Source organism: Aptenodytes patagonicus, chromosome 7, assembly GCF_965638725.1.
Source record: "Aptenodytes patagonicus chromosome 7, bAptPat1.pri.cur, whole genome shotgun sequence".
In the NCBI taxonomy this organism is placed as follows: Eukaryota; Metazoa; Chordata; class Aves; order Sphenisciformes; family Spheniscidae; genus Aptenodytes; species Aptenodytes patagonicus.
In genome coordinates, this window is record NC_134955.1 from 56514502 (window position 1) to 56532614 (window position 18113).

An 18113-nucleotide genomic window follows, 5' to 3' on the forward strand; every position below is an offset into this window, starting at 1 on the left:
TTCATCTGCATGGAAGAGATCTTCAGAAGTTTGGATTTCTAAGTTATCCTAGACAGTTACAGCAGGTTTTGAAAGTCATTAAAGGCTCCTTTCACAAAAAGGGTTTGGATTGTCATTTCTTCCAAACAGCCAAAGCTTTCTTTCTCAACAAAATGAAATTTTAAAGAGTGTCTTTAATTATGACTGTTGTTGTTGTTATGGAGGCTGGATGCATTTCCTGTTAAAATTTGCAGGAAAGTTTTTGATAGGTTTCTGTTTGGGCTCAATGGCTGTACCTGCAGACTATTTTAGGAGTAAGTCAGACCTGGGGCTAAAGTCCAGGGCCTGCCTAGAGCCAAGGCTAGTGCAAGGCTGGTAGCAGAGAGAGATGCTCCAGCACAGCCTGTGCTTCGAGCTCTCTGTGCTCGGCACAGCGATATCCCACCTCTAACCCCAGGCTAACCACAAAGCCCAGGGCCCTTTCTGCAAGGGCTCGAATGTCACCTGCTCCCAGGAACATCCATTTTGTAGACAATGTGAGTTAAAGATGACTCCCTTCATCCTTGTCCAGTCCTGTTTTTCCCTCAGGAGCACAGAAGTTTGCTGCCTGCAGTAGCTTTCACATTAATTTTATGGCTCAAACTGATAACACCTAACCCACATACTAGTCCCATTGAAGTGAACTGGAATTATTCACTTCTGCAGAGATTAAATCTCTTGAGAAACTGTAGAAAAAAAGGGTCATGCTTTTAATAAATACTAGAAACATCCAGCCTCCTTAGGCACAGCCATTTTTAGTAATTAATTTGCTATAGATGAAGTTAGCTGATTTAAAGAGTCAGATTTATTCTGATTAAAGCATTTACTTCAATGTCAGCAGAAGGAAAATCTACTGCCTCAGGAAAACATAAATGCCAAATGTATGCTTGGATATACAGAGTACAGTAGATATAAAGAAGACAATGTTTTCACAGGCCATGCGCTTAAGGGTCAGTCAGGTTAAAGAGTACTTTTTTGTTATTTTAAAGCTGCTCCACCTGAAGAAGGAGTTGTGCAGCTGAAGGGAAAATGGCAAGAGGGAATGTGTTCTCATGTCCACAGGAAGAGCACCAGCCACTCAAAAGGAGCGCATGCATATAAACAATAGCTGAATTTGGCCCAAGACCCATGAAGAAGGTTTTTATATAATATTGTTCCAGTGCCAGAACTACTGCTTTTCTTTTCTGATGCACATTGGAAGTTTTGGTTTTTTCAACAACCACAGTAACCATGGGTACTCTTCTCTGCATAGACTTGCAACGTCTAAGATCTGTTATACTTGTGTGAAAAGTTGCTACATCCAAACCAATTCCTATCCAGGGAGAATTCCAGCCTCCAGAAGACTAAGCCAGGAACATTTCACCTGCACAAATGCAGTAGGAACATTAGAGAGAAATTATTGAAATAAATTAAAACCTACCTCCTCCATCCAGATATTCCTGTTGGAACTAAGGGAGCAGTGCCAGTGCCTAGCTGTAGGTATTGAGTGCCCTCCTGGTCCTCTGAGGGTACCTAGGACATTAGCACAAGGCCAGCAGAGATGACAGAGGACCCCTACAAGAGACTCATGCCCTTATGGAGTGGAGGCTGGAAGCCACCTATATTTAAGGGCTTGAATGTCTCCCTAAGTAACTGTAAGGATGGGAGTTTTTAAAGCAGAAATTAGTACAGAAGTCCATGAAATTCAGGCTACCCTAGACAGAAACGTGAAGGGGATGATGACTCCTGGAGTTTGTGTGTTCTGGGGACCAGATCCCGTGTTCCCACCAGCAGGGCTGGCAGGGACTGAAATCCCTCTCTGTATTCCCAGTAACTTCAGGTCTCATCCTAAAAAAGTCTAGGCTTCTGCTGGCTGTGGTCAGTTTTGAGGCTGCTCACTCAGCACCTCAGAAGAGGTGTTGCAGGATGAGGCCATTAGCCCATATTTACATTGCCTGGTAATGCCATCAAATGTTCTACTTCTAGTCATTAGCAATCCATCCCTCCTGCCTTTCCTCTCCCTGAGGAAGTGCTCTACAAAACCTGTCTTCATGGATTTCTGTTTTTTCATTATTGTTGTAGTCTCCCCAGTTTATCTTGCTCTTTCATTAAACAGCAAACCACAGATACGGTTTCAACCTAACAGCCTGTTTGCAAGGAACTAACCATTCAGGAATAGGAACACATCCTTTGCACGTTCTTTAAAAATTCATTTAACATGATTCATTGCTTTATTCTTTGCTTGAAGCATGTTTCACTTACATTAATAATATTTTACCTTTCACTTACAAATTCAAACACAAAAGCGATTGCAGCTCTCCAAATGCTCATATACGTAAAATATTATAACATTATCGCTTTCCAAAGGTCAGCTTCTCTTCTTTCCCTTAATTACGATTCAAGATTTCCAAGAGTAAGTTGTTGCAGCAGATGTATAGCTCTTTTATGTTTACTAATTCACATCTCTGCTTTTTCACTTTGCAAAGAGGAAAAAGGAAATGGTTTTAAGTGGGATAAGTACACTTTTTTCTAAACCAAATAAGAAGAGGAAGTTCCAAATATGGGGGAAACAGAAGTAATTGGTGATCTGATTCAGTAAGAATTTATACACAGAGTCCATTACTTTTTGAAAAGTTTATCAGTCACTCCCCATAAAAGCCATATTGGAGTGAAGTGGTATCAGCGTCTGATGTGCTGTGTCTTATATGCCTGGATATGCAAGTCAAGAGTTCCTTATTAATAGAGCTCCAGTCATGAAATGGATCTTCTTACACCTAAAATGACAATATAATATCAATATCTTGATCTTTAAGTCATATTTTTATGTTCTTGCAGGAGTAGATCTCATTTTGTGACTGATGAAAATAAAGGGTAGGATTTCATTATGAAAATATACCCTAATTTGTCAGATAATACCTGAAAGGAAATAATTCTTGTTTGGAATGAAAAACCTGTCTGAGAGGACAAAGATAAACATAGTGAGCAGGGTTATTTCCTGTAACATGATTTTGCTGCATCTAAATGTAAAAATCTCACATAACAGGAACCATGTCCTTTGGGTCCCACAACAAGAACCTTCCCAAGGGGGCATGGAGAAAGTTTATAAATGTGTTATTGCAAAAAATGTCTGTTTTAAGAAAAATAAAATCTGGAAATGGGGAAAAGAGCAAGTGGTCAATGCACAAGGTGTTGTCTTACCATTGAGAATTTTTCTTGATGCAATTCCTATTTTTCTGATTTCAGGTGTATATGTTCCTGGTATTCCCTCTAACCTGGCTGTGCTACAAGGGAAGGGAACTTTTTGGTTTGGTTACGTACCTGGACCTCAGGGTCTGGGCTGGATCCCTGCCTCTGGTGGAAACTACATGTCCATGAGGAGATGACTCTATTCCTCCCATGTCTCAGTTAGCCATTTGCAGGATACTTGTATTTTCCTGCTGCATCCCTGCGCCTCACAACTGGAGCACAGCCCCTGGGGTAATGCCGCTGCCACATGCGGGGACAACAGCCTCTAGAAAGTGGCACCTGAGCCTTGCCAGCAGTTCAAGGCATGGCATCCCTTTGGGGTTCAGCCTTGCAGTCAGCAGTACCCTTGAAAAGCAAAGCTCCTGCTGATTAGATGGTTGGGTGCAGTTTCCTAGACCGGGTGCCAGTGCTTTGCTTGGGAATCGCTGATCACCTTCTTGGGACGGAGCAGCCTTCCCAGGCAGCGCAACAGCGTTTTGGCCCCCGGCTGCCCCTTCCAGCCCCGTGTTTTGGGGTTTCCAGCCCCGCTGCGGAGATGACTCAGCTGCCTGTGAAGCTGTATCAAAACCATGGCAGTTTACAACCCAGTGTAAACCAGCCCTGGCTTCAATTTACCTTCATATGACAGCTAAAAATGGTGCCAGTTCTGATGGGAGTCAGAGCCCTGAGTCACCTCCTCATTAATTCCTAGATACAGGTTTTAGGTGCTTTAATCCTTCCTCATAATTCATTTCGCCTGGATTCCCAGCCACTTTAACGTCTCCTCTTTGAAGTTCTTCCAGTTTATCTAGATCCTTTTTGGTAATAGGGTGCCCAGCAGTGAACGTCATTTTGTTTCCCTGTATATTTTCTAAATGCTAGCTCTTAAAGCATGTGGGGTTTATGTGTGCATATATATTCTATTATGTATTATAGTATATCATATTATATATAATGCGAAGAATTTGCCTTCATATCAGTGATACCAATTTTATTGGGAGAGAAATATTAGCAGGATTTGATTTTGAGTCACCAGCTGTTTTTTCTTTAAGGATATTTCTTTCTTATTGGTGTCCCAGTGAACGACTAAAATGTAAACTAAGTTAAGACTTAACAAAACACTGGGATGATTCATACAGGCATAAAATTCTATTGGTCCAAATTTTTCTGAAGTCTCTCCAGAATGCCTTGAGTTTACTGGACAGGTTTCAGGCTGCTATCACAAAAGTCCAAAACCGGACTGAACCCTCTCAAGGCCCAAATATCAGCCATCTCAAAGCTGCCGGTGCCATTTCTCCTATCAAAATCCACTTGTTGCCAAGCTTGGGCAGAGGACAAACAACAGCAATGGTTACAGTACAACCTAAGTTTTCAAATATCTGTGCAAGTGCTTTTACTCTAGGTCTGAGGCAAAGGTCAGTGATCTTAATAATAGACTTTCAATCGATTTCAGTGGGAATTGGCCCTCATACACACAGAAGAGAAGTGTATATATCAGCAGATATCCACGTAACTATGATAACCAACATACGTTGATCCAGCAGAGGTTTGTGCCCCAGTAAGAAAGCTGTGTCAACATGTATAATCTAGGTGGAAAGGCTTAACCAGAGCTATTTCAGAGAGTTTAAAAAAAAACCAGAAAAGTTATACATGAGATATGAACCTCTAGTTCAATTCTGAAGTCTACCACAGACTCCTTGGTGATACTGGGCAACCTGCTTAGTCTGTCTCCAGATTTTCCACCATGATGAAAGTCTTCCTCATTTCTTCCAAAGGGGAGAGCCATAGGACCCAGCCCTTGCCCACTGTGACTCTCCTGATTATGGTAATGACAGTAATTGACTTCAGTTTCTTTGTTTCTGGGATTATTTGTTAGCTTTTTTGTGTGCTTGCTTGGACAGAAAACTTTCCAGGAACTGGACTGCCTTTTACCAAGTGAAATGACAGCAAAGGCCCTTTGCTTGCAGCCCACTGCCAGCTGGAAGGAAGGGATTCTGCATGTCCTTAGGTGGGCAAAAGCCAGGGGCAAAACCTGCAGCGGGGGGCATTTTGGTTGTGGAGGAGTGGCTGGAAAGCAGACATTGCCCTTGGGCTCCATGCAGAGACAGAGGCAAAACTGGTCTCATGCCATCTCACCAGAGGGAGCGTGCTGCTGGTAGCCTGAACCTGGTATCAGCTGTGCTTTGGAGACACCACGCAGTGAACGGTGAATCGAAACTGTTCACCACTGAACAGACCTGTGGAAGTTTGCCTGTACTGTCCAACACACCCAGAACAAGAGCAACTTGCTATAAACGTGATATATGAACCTGGAAAAGGACTTTACAAACTTAACGATGTGTTTTAAGATAGTAGTATTTCATTTTCCAATTAGCTGAAAAAAAATTCTCCTCTGTCCCACACCTTGTGAAATAGCCCACCTAAAGGCTGGGAGGTAGCACCTTACGCTAATTTTGCACTGGTGTAAATGACAGCAGAGAGTAATAGAAAATCACACTGTGTACCAGGCTGAAAAATAGGCAAAACTCCACTCTTCCATTAAACAACCATGACTGTAAAAGGGGATTCATATAACCTCCCCAGCCCAATAAACTGCTGCATGGGGAGAGTATTGTTGTCTAGGCTGAAAATCTTTGTCTCTACCAGAGATAACAGACGCTGCTAATAACCTCCAGATCAATCAGTGCTGAGCTAGGTATGTTTTTTGAATGCAGGATTTGAAGGATTTAAGCAATTATTTTTTTAAAAAGCTTCTTTCCTTCATAAGCTACAGTTACATACTATTGCAACCCACTCTGAAACTATTAAACTAAAGGCAAGAAATAGGAAAACATGAGGACTTTTGAATAGTGAGAATTTGCACAGGGAATCAAAGAGGTTTCAAGTTCACTTAGTGCAGATGTTTCTATAATTGAGACACACTAGAAAAATGCATTAATGCACAAATCAGTCTTGCCTACAGTTATCTGAACCATTAAAAAAAGTCCATAGTCAGGATATAATTCCCTATTAAATCCTATAGGATACTTAAAAAAAACCCATAAGTTCTTTTTTCCTATTAAACTCCTTAGGACGTTTTCAATAGGGGAGTCCACAGGGAGCACAAACAAACCTAAAATCTATTGACCAATTCACCCCATAACTCCCTTTCATACACTCACCCACAGATATTAAGGACCTGAATTTTAATGAGGCCAGCTAAGTGCAGCTGGTGACCTGAAAGATTTTTTTCAGGTCCTGATCTCACTCCCATTTAAACCAGTAAGACTTCCTTTGGAACTGGCTCGAGCTCCCTTTACTGCATGTGCCCAGTCAGCCATCCAACCCAAGTGCAAATTCCTGCATGCAAGGGCGGGAATTGCACCTACACATATGCTGCTGATGTAAAATGCACAACCATTTCACAGGTAGAGGGAGAACAAGGAGTCTCACCGGCTTTTGACTTCTCAAAACTGTAGATGTTTGAAGCATGGACACTATTCAAAGGAAAGAAAATGTCTAGGACAAATCTGAGGCAACCTGAAAAGAATAATTGAGTCCTCATCTTTCTAGATATGACATAATCCTCCACTTTTATGGTCCCATATATATAAAGAGAACTGGCATGTTCTTCTCAGCAATAAACTGTTAGCTCCCTATCCAAAATCAGCAGAGACCAGCTGTGCCCTGCTGTAACATCCTTCAGGAAAGTTGTCTTTGCTGGAAGTCTAAAACCCCCAGGAGTCACTCGTACCTGCAGGCTGCACATCTATTCGCTCCCCAAGAACCCCTCAGGCACACAGCCTCCTGCTGTTACACTAAATTTTAACAAGGATCTCCTAACCCCAAATCCAGAGATTAATTAAGATTATCAGGTGCTAGCTCCCGAACATATCCGTTTACCCTGCATTGCTCCTCTAAAAGTACAGCAAACACGACTTTTTTTTTTTTTTTTGCCATCGAGACCATGATTGCCTCAATGGATCAAAATAATTATACAAACAAGAAGGAAATTGTGTCTCTCCATAATCTTTACCTCAGCCCAGCGGGAGGTGGATGGATAAGTATGAATAACAAATTATCTTGCAGTGGATTCCACTAATCAGCCCCAGGGCTGGGCTGGTTTAGCATGAAGCCATTCTTAGCTTTTTTGCAGTGCTAGTTTAGGACTTGGGCAGAGGACCCTACCCCCTAATTAAGAACCTGAAACAAATTGAAAACAGCTGTGAATAATTAGACAATTTAAGTGCTGTTAAGAAGGAATAATTTTTGTAGCCATCGTAATAAATCTTATGCTGTCCGAACCCATACGTTTTACGTGAACTTTTTTCTGCTGGTGGGTTAGTGCATTACTCATAAAAGAAACAGTATCCCTTTTGTTTTGATTGGGCCTGTTTAATAACAAAAGAGCATATCACTATAAGTGGAAGTGTGATGACAAAGAGAATAGCCTTTACTTTCCTTAATTTTCAATCGTTGTGGTTCAGATCCTATGTCAGATTCCTGGCATGTGAGTTTGGTGGAAAAAAAGAATTCTTGATTTGCACTGTAAATAATACCTGAGCCCAAGCTACTTAACATTTTTTAGATTTCTTTGGAAAAATACATGTCAGGAAAATACTTAAAAATTTAACAACCGACCCTTTAGCCTTATGTAGCAGATAAGTTCTTGAAGTATTAACTAAGACTTCAGGAAATCTATTTTTCTCTCAAATTTTCCACCTTTTTTTTAATCTTCCCACTTGTCTGGAACTCAGTTAAAGTGTTTCACAGAAAGTAATTTACAGAAGGAAAGCTTTCATCATGCACTGCCAAACTATTCACGGCCTGATTCAGCAACCCATAACTGGCTTTATTAGAAATTAGTTCTGTGAACACCTAAATATATATTTAATTTTTATGTTAGGTGTAGCTTTTCTGAGGGCAATGTATCTGCTCACACACTTAATGGTAACGCCATTCTTAAGTCCTTGTAGGATCCAGCCTTTGCTTGGATAATGGCATTACGTGCAAACAGGGTATGGAATGAACTTGATTATTTAGAAGCATGCTTTGGCTTTATTACTATCTTAAAATAACTTACATTCCTCTGTCATTTTGATGGGCTTATATCACATAATTCCAATCTGGACACAGATTCTGAACACCCAGTTTTTAGAAGATTCATGGGATGCTGTTTTGTTTTTCTTCCATTTCCACAGAAAAGAAAACAGAGCTCACCATGGCAGCCATGTGTTCACAGTATTTGCAACCCAGCCAGGAGAAACGCAGCTGCGAGGAAATACCTCATGCAAAGTACCTGTTTCTGCGCTCCAATGGTCTAGAGTTAAGTACAAAAAAGGAAACAAAGCATTGTGCAAAGCCTCAGATAATTAACCTTGTGGAAGTGGTCTAAGTGGGGGTAAGGGTTGTGATCTATCTTTCTCTAGCTCCTAAAGCGGCAGGCAGTTCAGCCCTTGCTACACACCTTTCTGCCATAGGCCCTATGACGCCTCCCGCGGTTCTGCCTCTGCCTGCAGATGAGATCTGTGGCAGTTGCTCCTGTATTTGAAGCTCTCACCATCCTTGACAGTATTTAGCCAAGGCCCTGTGGGCCATTTCTTCAAGTCTGAATTACCCTTTGTATGGCTTATCCCCAAAGTACCTGCTGTGTATGACCTCATCAGGATGCTGTTATGTGGTGACTTCTCTTCTTTCCAAGCTTTCCATGACTGTACTTCTGTCCTTACATTGGCATTCGGGTATTCTGCATGTGGAATCAGTGGCCCCCCTGGGTTTCAGGAGCTGAGATTTAAATTTCAGGTGTTATATCACCCAGGAGCCTGAAGACTACATGTAGTAGTTAAGAGTCTGCTTTGTACTAAAATACGTTTCAGAAGTTGTTGTGGAAAAGCCAGGATGTCACACGAGCAGGGTGACAATTCTTTGCTATGCTTTCTGTGCAGAACCACGGCAAACATTTCCATCGCTGAAGTTATGTACAACATTCAAATTCCTTTAGAAAAAAAAGAAATAATGTTTTAGGTCCTAATGATGCTTTAAAAAATAGTAGCAATATAAATACACTATCCCTACTTTTCCACCCTTCATTTTTCATTCACCTACTTGCAATTGCATGTATGAATTTCTTCTTTTGAGCACAAAGATTGAATGTCTTCCCCAGAAAAGAAGTGCACTGACAAATGAGGAGGGACTTAATAGATTGCTCCCTCATCAAGCAGGAGCAGAGGAAATGTCAGCAGAGGCATACTTATCTATTCATATGTACTTCTCCTCTTTCCTCTCTACCAGACTGGTGTCCTCTTTGGAGCACTAGTGTCTAATGAAGATCCCCAGAGGTTTTCTAATTTTGGCCTAGGATACAGCTAGAGTTTACAGTGGCCAAAAGAACAATTTGCTGTTTCAACGATACATCCTTTGGCAACCATTTTAGGCACAAGTCATCAGTCGCATCCACGCTCGGGGCTTGCCGTTAACCCCAGGGACGACTTCTGGGTGGGTCAATGCAAGTCCTTGGGGGCCAACAGGCAGATATAGAGGGAAGCAGATGCAAATCAAAACCAGCTCCTTTGGTTCTAAGTGGAATTGCGGTAGGGCAAGGAGCAGTTTCGGCCACCGAAAGAAACGCCTGCGTGTCTGCCCACCAGCAGCCACCTCTGGCCCTCAGCCTCTCGTTCCATAAAATGGGGCTAATAGTTCCTTACCCTGTACGTAGCTACAAGGCTTAATCGACGAAGGTTTATAAGGTGCTTTAGGAAGCTTGACTGCTAGTTGCTGCAGACTTGCTAACTACATTATTTCAAAATAAAATAAACACATTTTATACAATTGAAAGGAAAAGAAAAAAAAAATTCACCACCCCTTCCTCCCCTCCAAATCAGCTTCTCAGGACTTCTCCAGCATGCATTACACTGCACTCCATATTCAGGGTTTCACAAATAGACATAGCTGGTTGGCCAAGAGGTTTTTTTACCCTGGTGTTTATAATTCCAATTGGTGTAAAATTTCCTGATGGTTAACACATCCCGTTACAGACACTTTTGAATGAATGACTCATTCCCAAATAATTGACTAGCTTTGTAATTTGGGAAGTAAAAATCACATTTATGAGTCCCTGGGGTGAGGGCCTATAATGTTGTGCATAAAAAGTAGATAAATCATAAAACCTGATATTTTTTTTCTTTTGTAAAAGCTTCCATTAGCCTTTGTGTGCACATTAAAGCAATGCCGTCTAAATGTGCGCAGCTGCTTTAAATCACTGGTGCACTTTAAAATCAAGTCTTTTTATATCTTGATGTTAAAATTACATGTTGGTTACTGTAATTCTGTCTTGTTTTTTGTGGGACATCCTTGGATCAGATCTGCTTCTGGAAAGACCTCTCCCTTTGCACTAAGTTTTCTAATCCCTGTAAGCAGAAGAAGCCTAAGCATTTTGCAGCCAGTGTAAATGGTATTTATCAGGTAAACAAGAGAGACAAACAAAAAGGACCAGTCAGTGCCAGTGCAATTAGGACCCTATCCTCACTTAGCAAATGCATGCATTTTAGATTGAGGTTTCAAATAAATGTGCAATGTGATTCTAATGGGATTTGGCAAGGGTATTTGATGGTTGCAAGGCAAATCTATTATTATCTACAAAATATCTAGTTACAAATCTAACCTCCCCCCCCAAAGGTGGTACTGAAACTGCATAATATTTAAACTCCTGAATGAAATGGTGATGCCACTTGCCTTGCCTTTCCAGTCTAAAAGTCCTGTATACCTTTATGCTAGCAAGGCCTTTTCCCACATTTTCAGAGTACTGTAAATTAGTTTAGTATGCTTGAAAGAACCTGTAATTGTAACTGCTCTTGTTGACACATCAGCTTGATGCCACACAGAGCACGACTGGGACCATATCCCTTGGTTTTGCAGCTACAGTGCATTTCAAGTGCTTGACAGGTCCAGCGCTAAGATGTTCTGAATTAGATTTGAATTACAACCGCTAAATGCCCTTGTCAAAGCTTGTTATGCCTGAAACTAGCCATATACATTTAACTGACTATTCCTATGGAAGGTATACTGCTTAAACAAAGACATACTCCAAAGTTTCATACAGAATTGTCAAAATGTAATTGAGTTAAAAAACCAACTAAAGCATAAGAAGAGCAATCTTTACTGCCTTTTTTCCCCCCTTTTCCTTCTTTGAAATAAATCCAAAGGACAATTTAGTGGAATCTTAGTATAAAATAAAAAAAGCATATGCAGTTCCCACAGAGACATTGAAATTTATACGAACACCAGATTCATCCATACATTGATCCTAGTGTCATGAAAGGCCATAGCAAAACTTTAGGATCTTGCCCTGTGAAAAAGGTTTCATATCACATTGCTGGCATTGGAGAGCATCTGGTGCTGCAGGAATACAATGAACTAAAGCTAATACATATATGAGAATCAGGATCAGGCCTTGAATTCTAGAGCACCCTAAATTTGTGCTTCATCAAATAAGGGAAGCATAATATTTATACATACACACATGTGTATGCATGCATATACCTCTGTGCCCATATGCAATATATAATGCACGTATGTGATGTCTATACAGTTTAGCCACACATAATAGAAACTTCCTTCTAACTTGCAGATGCATTCACGATCATGTACTGGTTGTACGAGGCCATAATCATACATTCTTAGGCTAGAAAATAGCAACTAAAGAGCACAAAACAGATTTAGACAGTGGTTGTCTATCAGTCCATGCCATGGAGATCTCAGTAACACACTGGGGCTGCATTGTGCTTCTCCTTGCTAAACCCTGGACTGCTGACACTGGCTGTGTGATTGCTGGAGTTGTCTGCTGAGGCTGTCCTGGCTGGAAAAGGAAGTGCTGGTTTTAAGATCTGTTATGTGCAAAGGAGCTGGTCCAAAGCTGAAAGCTGAGAGAAAAGAGTGAGGATCTCCTGCAGACTAGCTAGCTATCTTAAACCCTCTTTGAAGAAGCAAGACAGATTTGCTTAAGCTAAACCCACAAAAGCTCAGGCAGCACAGAAGAGGAGGAGCAGGCTATCGCATCCATTGAAAAGAAGGCAAACACGGGCATACTTGTGTACGTGACATAACATCATGGGCTTCTCTTCCTCCCAAATTCTCCTGCATGAATGAAACAAAACATCTTGGGCAAAAAGAGCTGTTGCTTCACCACAGATTTCCTGGTTGAATTTGAAAGTTAACATAATCCTGGAAGTTTTCTAGATGGGAGGGCAGGTGTACACTATGATGAGCTCCCAGGTTTGTATTCCCTGGCCGACCTAACTGGAGACATAGCCCTTGGTGCCCTCGCTTACTGCCTCTCCCTCTCTTACAATGGGAACTGCAAGCACAGGAGATTTTAGAGAGGGGTTGTTGGCATTCCTCAGTAGGGAGCCAGCACATGGCAGAGGATATATATTCAGAAGGATCCCATGTCCTTCCACCCACAGTAGATGTGGTTGTAGACTCGACATCAGTCCTTTGTTTCCAAAATAAGGATAAAGGTCCTTCCCCTGTGTGCCTTGGCCTGTAGATTGTAGTTTCTTTGGGGAAGAGACTATCCCTCCCTGGGAAGTGCATAAAACACCCAGCACAATGGCATGCCATTTCGTCCGGGGCCTCTAGAAGGTACTGTAAGACTAACAGAGAATAATACTGCCTTGCAGATGGACAAGGGCTAGACAAAGACCAGGGCAGCTGCAGTAGGGCTGCGTTCCCGTCTCCAGTGGTGTGGCGGTGCAAACAGATTGGGAGTGCACAACTAAGATTTCTCCCATCTGAAGCTGCCCTAGGCATTACCTCAAAAGATGAATTCTCCAATGGCAACAACAAAAAAAAGATTTCTAACCCCATTCCAAGAGCAAAATGTGGCCTGAACTGGTCAAAACCTGCTGACAGCCTTAAGCAGCATGAGAAACCTGTTTCATGATGGCAGTTGGTTATTTTAAAACTGAGCTGAAAGATTAATGGTGAGATTTTCAAAAAATGTAGGCTCCCAATGACAGGAACCGACAATTTGCTCATGCAATTTCCCATCGCTATGTGTGCAATAGGGAGAAACGGGTGGGCAAAATGACACACAGTGATTCTGTGCCTATACTTTTTCTGGAAACCTTAGCCCTAAAAAGGCAATAAGCAAATAAGCAGAGCATTTAAATGAAAGGCAGAAAGACTTAGACTGAGAGATACATTGATATTCTTTGTTAATTTTTTTATTCAATTAAGAGGCACATGCTGATTATTTTTAGCAGTGTCCCCCTGATACAATTCAGATGTAAATCACATTTCTGTAGTCAGCTGCTGCTGTTTAAGCAGAAATATTTTGACACTATAATTATAGGGTTGAAACTATGCTTTACATTAGTGTATAAAACACTCATTAAATTAAAATTCTTCCATGAAATCATGAAAATAAACAGTCTGTCTGAACTAGCATCAACAAATTCACAGGATGCTTCTGCGTTTTCTCAGGGCTGGCCTTCAAGTGACTGTATTACAAGGCCCTTATTTAACCGTGAAGTGTTAAAGGTTCACATTCTTTTGAAGGTCCCATTCTGCTTATTTTTAAAATTATTGCTTTAATTGTTTTTACAACTTGTAAGATTTTAAAGCTATTAAGCCTCAAAGTTGTGGGAAAAATTAAAATGGTGATTATTATAACTTGCATAAGTCTGTGAGATGGCGGTGGCACTGCATTTTTTTTCAAATGTGGATTAAATAAAAGGGGTCCATGGCACCATATGTGGCATGTCACATTGGTCTATTATGGCTGAGAAGCAGGATACACAAATGTATACACAGCACCTTGTGGGATGGAAAAGAAACCAAAAGCTCAGGGTGGTAGTGGTGTTAGGGGATCCTTCTTGCCCCATCCATTATGGACTTAACAGTCCTGCAGATGACGGGTCCAACTGTCTGTGCCCTGGAGCAGGCAGAAGTTTTCAGCAGGAGGTGCCAGAATAAGAGCATCCCAGCGAGGTCCATCCACGTCGCAAGAGAGGCAAAGAGGACACGTGTCTTAGCCCTGCCCTGCTAACACGGGGATTCGTTTATCAGGTCTGTTTTCATTTACTCCACTCCCCAAGGATAAGAAGTTGCTCCTCGTCAAACTTTCAGGTGTCCCAAACTGAGGTCACTGTCCACAGAAAAAGGCAGCCTCCTCTGGCCCGATGGTCTCATTAGAGGGCCCCACTGATGGGCAACGGCATCAACCCTGGTTCCTCCACCACCCACCATGGGCTTGAGCAAAGCTTGCTGGGTGGGACCATGGTCGAGACCCCTGAGCCTCACCCTCCAGTCCCTGGGCATGTTAGCAAACCTGTGTAAGTTGGCACACTAATCCCTATAAGCCCTGATTGGGTTTTCTTTGTTTTCTCTTCATCTGTACAGTATCACTCATCTTTACAGTGCACCGAGCGAGCTGTGGCTGTGCTGGGCTTGGGAGCGAACGGCACGGGATCTTCAAGATGCAGATGATGTAATCACAGTGGTCTGAAACATTTTTGCTACATCTATATTCCATTGAAATCCACAATTATGGTTGACTTTTCTTTGATTGAAGATATTCCAGAAAGATGAACTGCAATGGTAATTGCACCATTTTATCTTAAGATATGAATCTGAGACTGATCCCTCTGGTCTTATGAAATTACAGTCAGCATGTTATTTTCTCCATTTGTGCACGAAACATATATACAGCGGTGGTTGCCGCAATGTATATTTAGTCTTAACTTGTCAGAACCATCAGCTAAAAAATATTCAAACCCTTCAACCATTTTATTAACCAGGATTATGCACAAGAAAGTCTGTTTCAGAGTGTAAGTTTTAGTACACATTGTAATTTAATAGTAAAGATTATTTTTTTTTTAATGCTATAGTTGTCTTCCTTCAGCAGCCACATGGATGATTTTTTGTCCAGCATTACTGGTATTATGGTTATCCCTCCTCTCCCACAGGATGACATTTTTCACATTGGATAGCAATAACCTTCTTTTCAGAGCCTAGATAATATAGTCCAGTGAATTCAATTAAAGTTTTCCTTGAGGTCAAAAGGAAGAAAAATATTTTATCACTGGAAAATATTAATTTTTTATTCTGGCTTCACATTATCATGAAACCTGTGGGGGTTGTTCAGTGTGGTTTTGAGAAATCCCACTAATAACTGAGTATGTTACCCTTTTATTTTTGTTCCAGATCATTCCACAAAATATTTTTAGTTCTCAAATTAGATAATTGGCAAATAAAATTTTTACTTAATATGTTTATTCAGATGAACTACTGTAACTGTTGATCATTAGATTTTCAAGTCCTACACAGAATCTCATGAGAATTCTTTCAGATTTTTAAGCACTTTATACAGAAAGTCTGGTTGTTGAAATAGGAAAGAAAGGCCAGAATAGAGAACCATTTCTTGGTTAATATAGGCTCCTCAAGAAGAAGGAGAAAGCATTTTTAAAAATCTAAATGTCTTTTCTCTTGAAAAAGAATAATTTTTCAGTGCAAAAAATATTTCTAGTGAGCAATTAGAAATATCCAACATTAAATTTATTGAACACATTACATGTTACTGCCTCTGTTTGAATTACCACAAGATAGGTGTTAATGCGCACTCTTACGTAGTTATAGTTTATTTTCCATTGATATTCTCTAGTATCTGCTTGGCACTCATTTTTCCTGAAAACATCACTGTTAGCAAAGTTGCTCTCTACAATATTCACAGAAGACAAACACAGCTGAAGTGAACTCAGGACTTGGCTTAACAAAAATATTTTTCTAGACATTTTTTGCTGGGACTATCTCTAATTAAAGACGTTACATACATAAAATGTAATTTAGTGACAAGTAAGTGACACATTAGCATAAGGGTGAGTGTAAACTCTGAGGACAGAGTGACTTAAAACAGTACCTAGTGATGGCAACATAAACAGACATTAGTAAACATTTGCAATGACCAATGCCTAAATAAATCAGATTACTCTGCAGTATATATGTTTATACAAATAGTCATTTTGGTGAATTTAAGGCACTTCAGATATGAACCTTACATTTCAGAGCTGCATGACCTCCCTTCCATGGCAGAGGATTTAACTGCCTGGTCCTACCTCTTCTGGCAGAGCTTCTGGAATATTTTTGAGTAATGTAAGTGGAGGCCACAAACAAGACTCCATAGTCTTCATTTTCCACTGGCTATTTTGCCTTCCTGTCTTCCCCCTGTGCCTGGAGCAGCTCTGGGGATACTGAGGAAACACAGAGCTACTCATGGTTGAAGACCAGTCACTGACCACCAGAACTAAATATCCAACCTCACATGTTTCAAGAAAGGTAGTTTGACACCCATTCTGCATTTAGTTTGAGCTACCTCCAAGTACCTTCGCCTCCCTCAGAAACATCTCCATTTCTCCTACCCTATGGTAGGCTGGTCCATTTGTGGCCCCTTACTTAACCAATGATAATGGAGACATCTGAATTCCTCAGTGTCCAAGATCAACAGCTGACACCACCATGACTACAGACTTCTTCTTCTTGTCCATACCTGCCTCACCTATGGAGGTCCAGGAACTTGTGGCTTCCTCAGCTTCCCCATGGCCAGGAGGCACCGACATAGTCCAAACCTGTTGGACATATTAGAGCTTCCCCTACCTTCTGCACATTCTTCCACCTTTCCTTATATTCCCCAGGAAGAAGTTTTCTTTCTCCTAACTTCTCACATACAAGAGTTGAAAGAGTAAAATAAGGACTAATTCCCTCTCCTTATTAACATCCTAAATGATGACTCCTGCTATGGAGTGGCTTAGGCATCTGGGTCATCACCATCAGCTGGCTCTGCCTCCAGCCAGTTCAACAGACACATAGCTGAAGTAGGCAGGATGAGGAGTTATGACCAATGAGCTGCTCATCTTCTCAGTAAAGCAGCTTTCCATAGGGAATGGAGTTTTACTTTTTTAAAGTTGAGGAAGCTGCAGCCTAAGTCCTCCAGTGGTACAGCCTCCATCCCCAGCCAGAAGGGCTTGGTAGGAGGCAGAAATGGAGGTGGCCAAGCAGACAGCCAGTCTTTGGAAAACATGAATGTATGACCACCCCCCTCCCCCACCATGGTGACAAAGACTGTTAACAGATGACCAGATCACTGGCTGTCAGTTTTACAAATGGTAGCAGATTTCAATTTAACGCTCACATTCTTCCTGAAAACCGGAGAGGTGCCTTGAGCACCTCTTCTTCAGAGACTCAGGAAATATTTGGGAGGCAAAGAGGGTGACCAGCCCCCTTCCTGTGCCCAGGACCACTCCTGGACTCACTCCAGGGTGGCTTGAAGGCCAAATTCCCATGCAAGACCTCTGCCTGAGCAAAGTGCGAGGTCTCCTGCAACACCCAGGGGAGAGCAAAGCTTCAGTCAGAGATGCAGTGTTTTACTGCTTCTCCTCTCACTTCATTACCGACCATGAGACAGAAATAAACAACTCAAATGTTGGCTAACGCACTCTTAAGTGCCACTGTGTGCCCGAGGGGTTTGGGAGGTGCTGGGCCAGGCGCCTGCTAGCTGGTCGCAGGGAAGGTGCTAGATGGTCGCCCCATCCTGAGCGTGAGGATGACGCCTCCTGGGCAACACCCGCAAAGGGGCATCTGGCTGCCCTTCTGCCAGCAGGCGTTTGGCAATAGGCATTAACGGCCATTGTCATCTCAGCTGACTGTCTGATGATGAGGTTAGAGCATTCACCCTCAGACTGACAAAAAAAAAATTAGGTGGAAAAATTATTTGGCCTTGCTAGCAGCTAGAGCCCCTTCTCTCCACCACCTCCACCTCCCTCGCTGTCTCACACGTCCCCAGGCACACTTGCAGCCTCTGATCACTTTATTGCTTCCAGGGGGAGAACGTTACTTGTTCTTTGCACAGATCTCTGCGC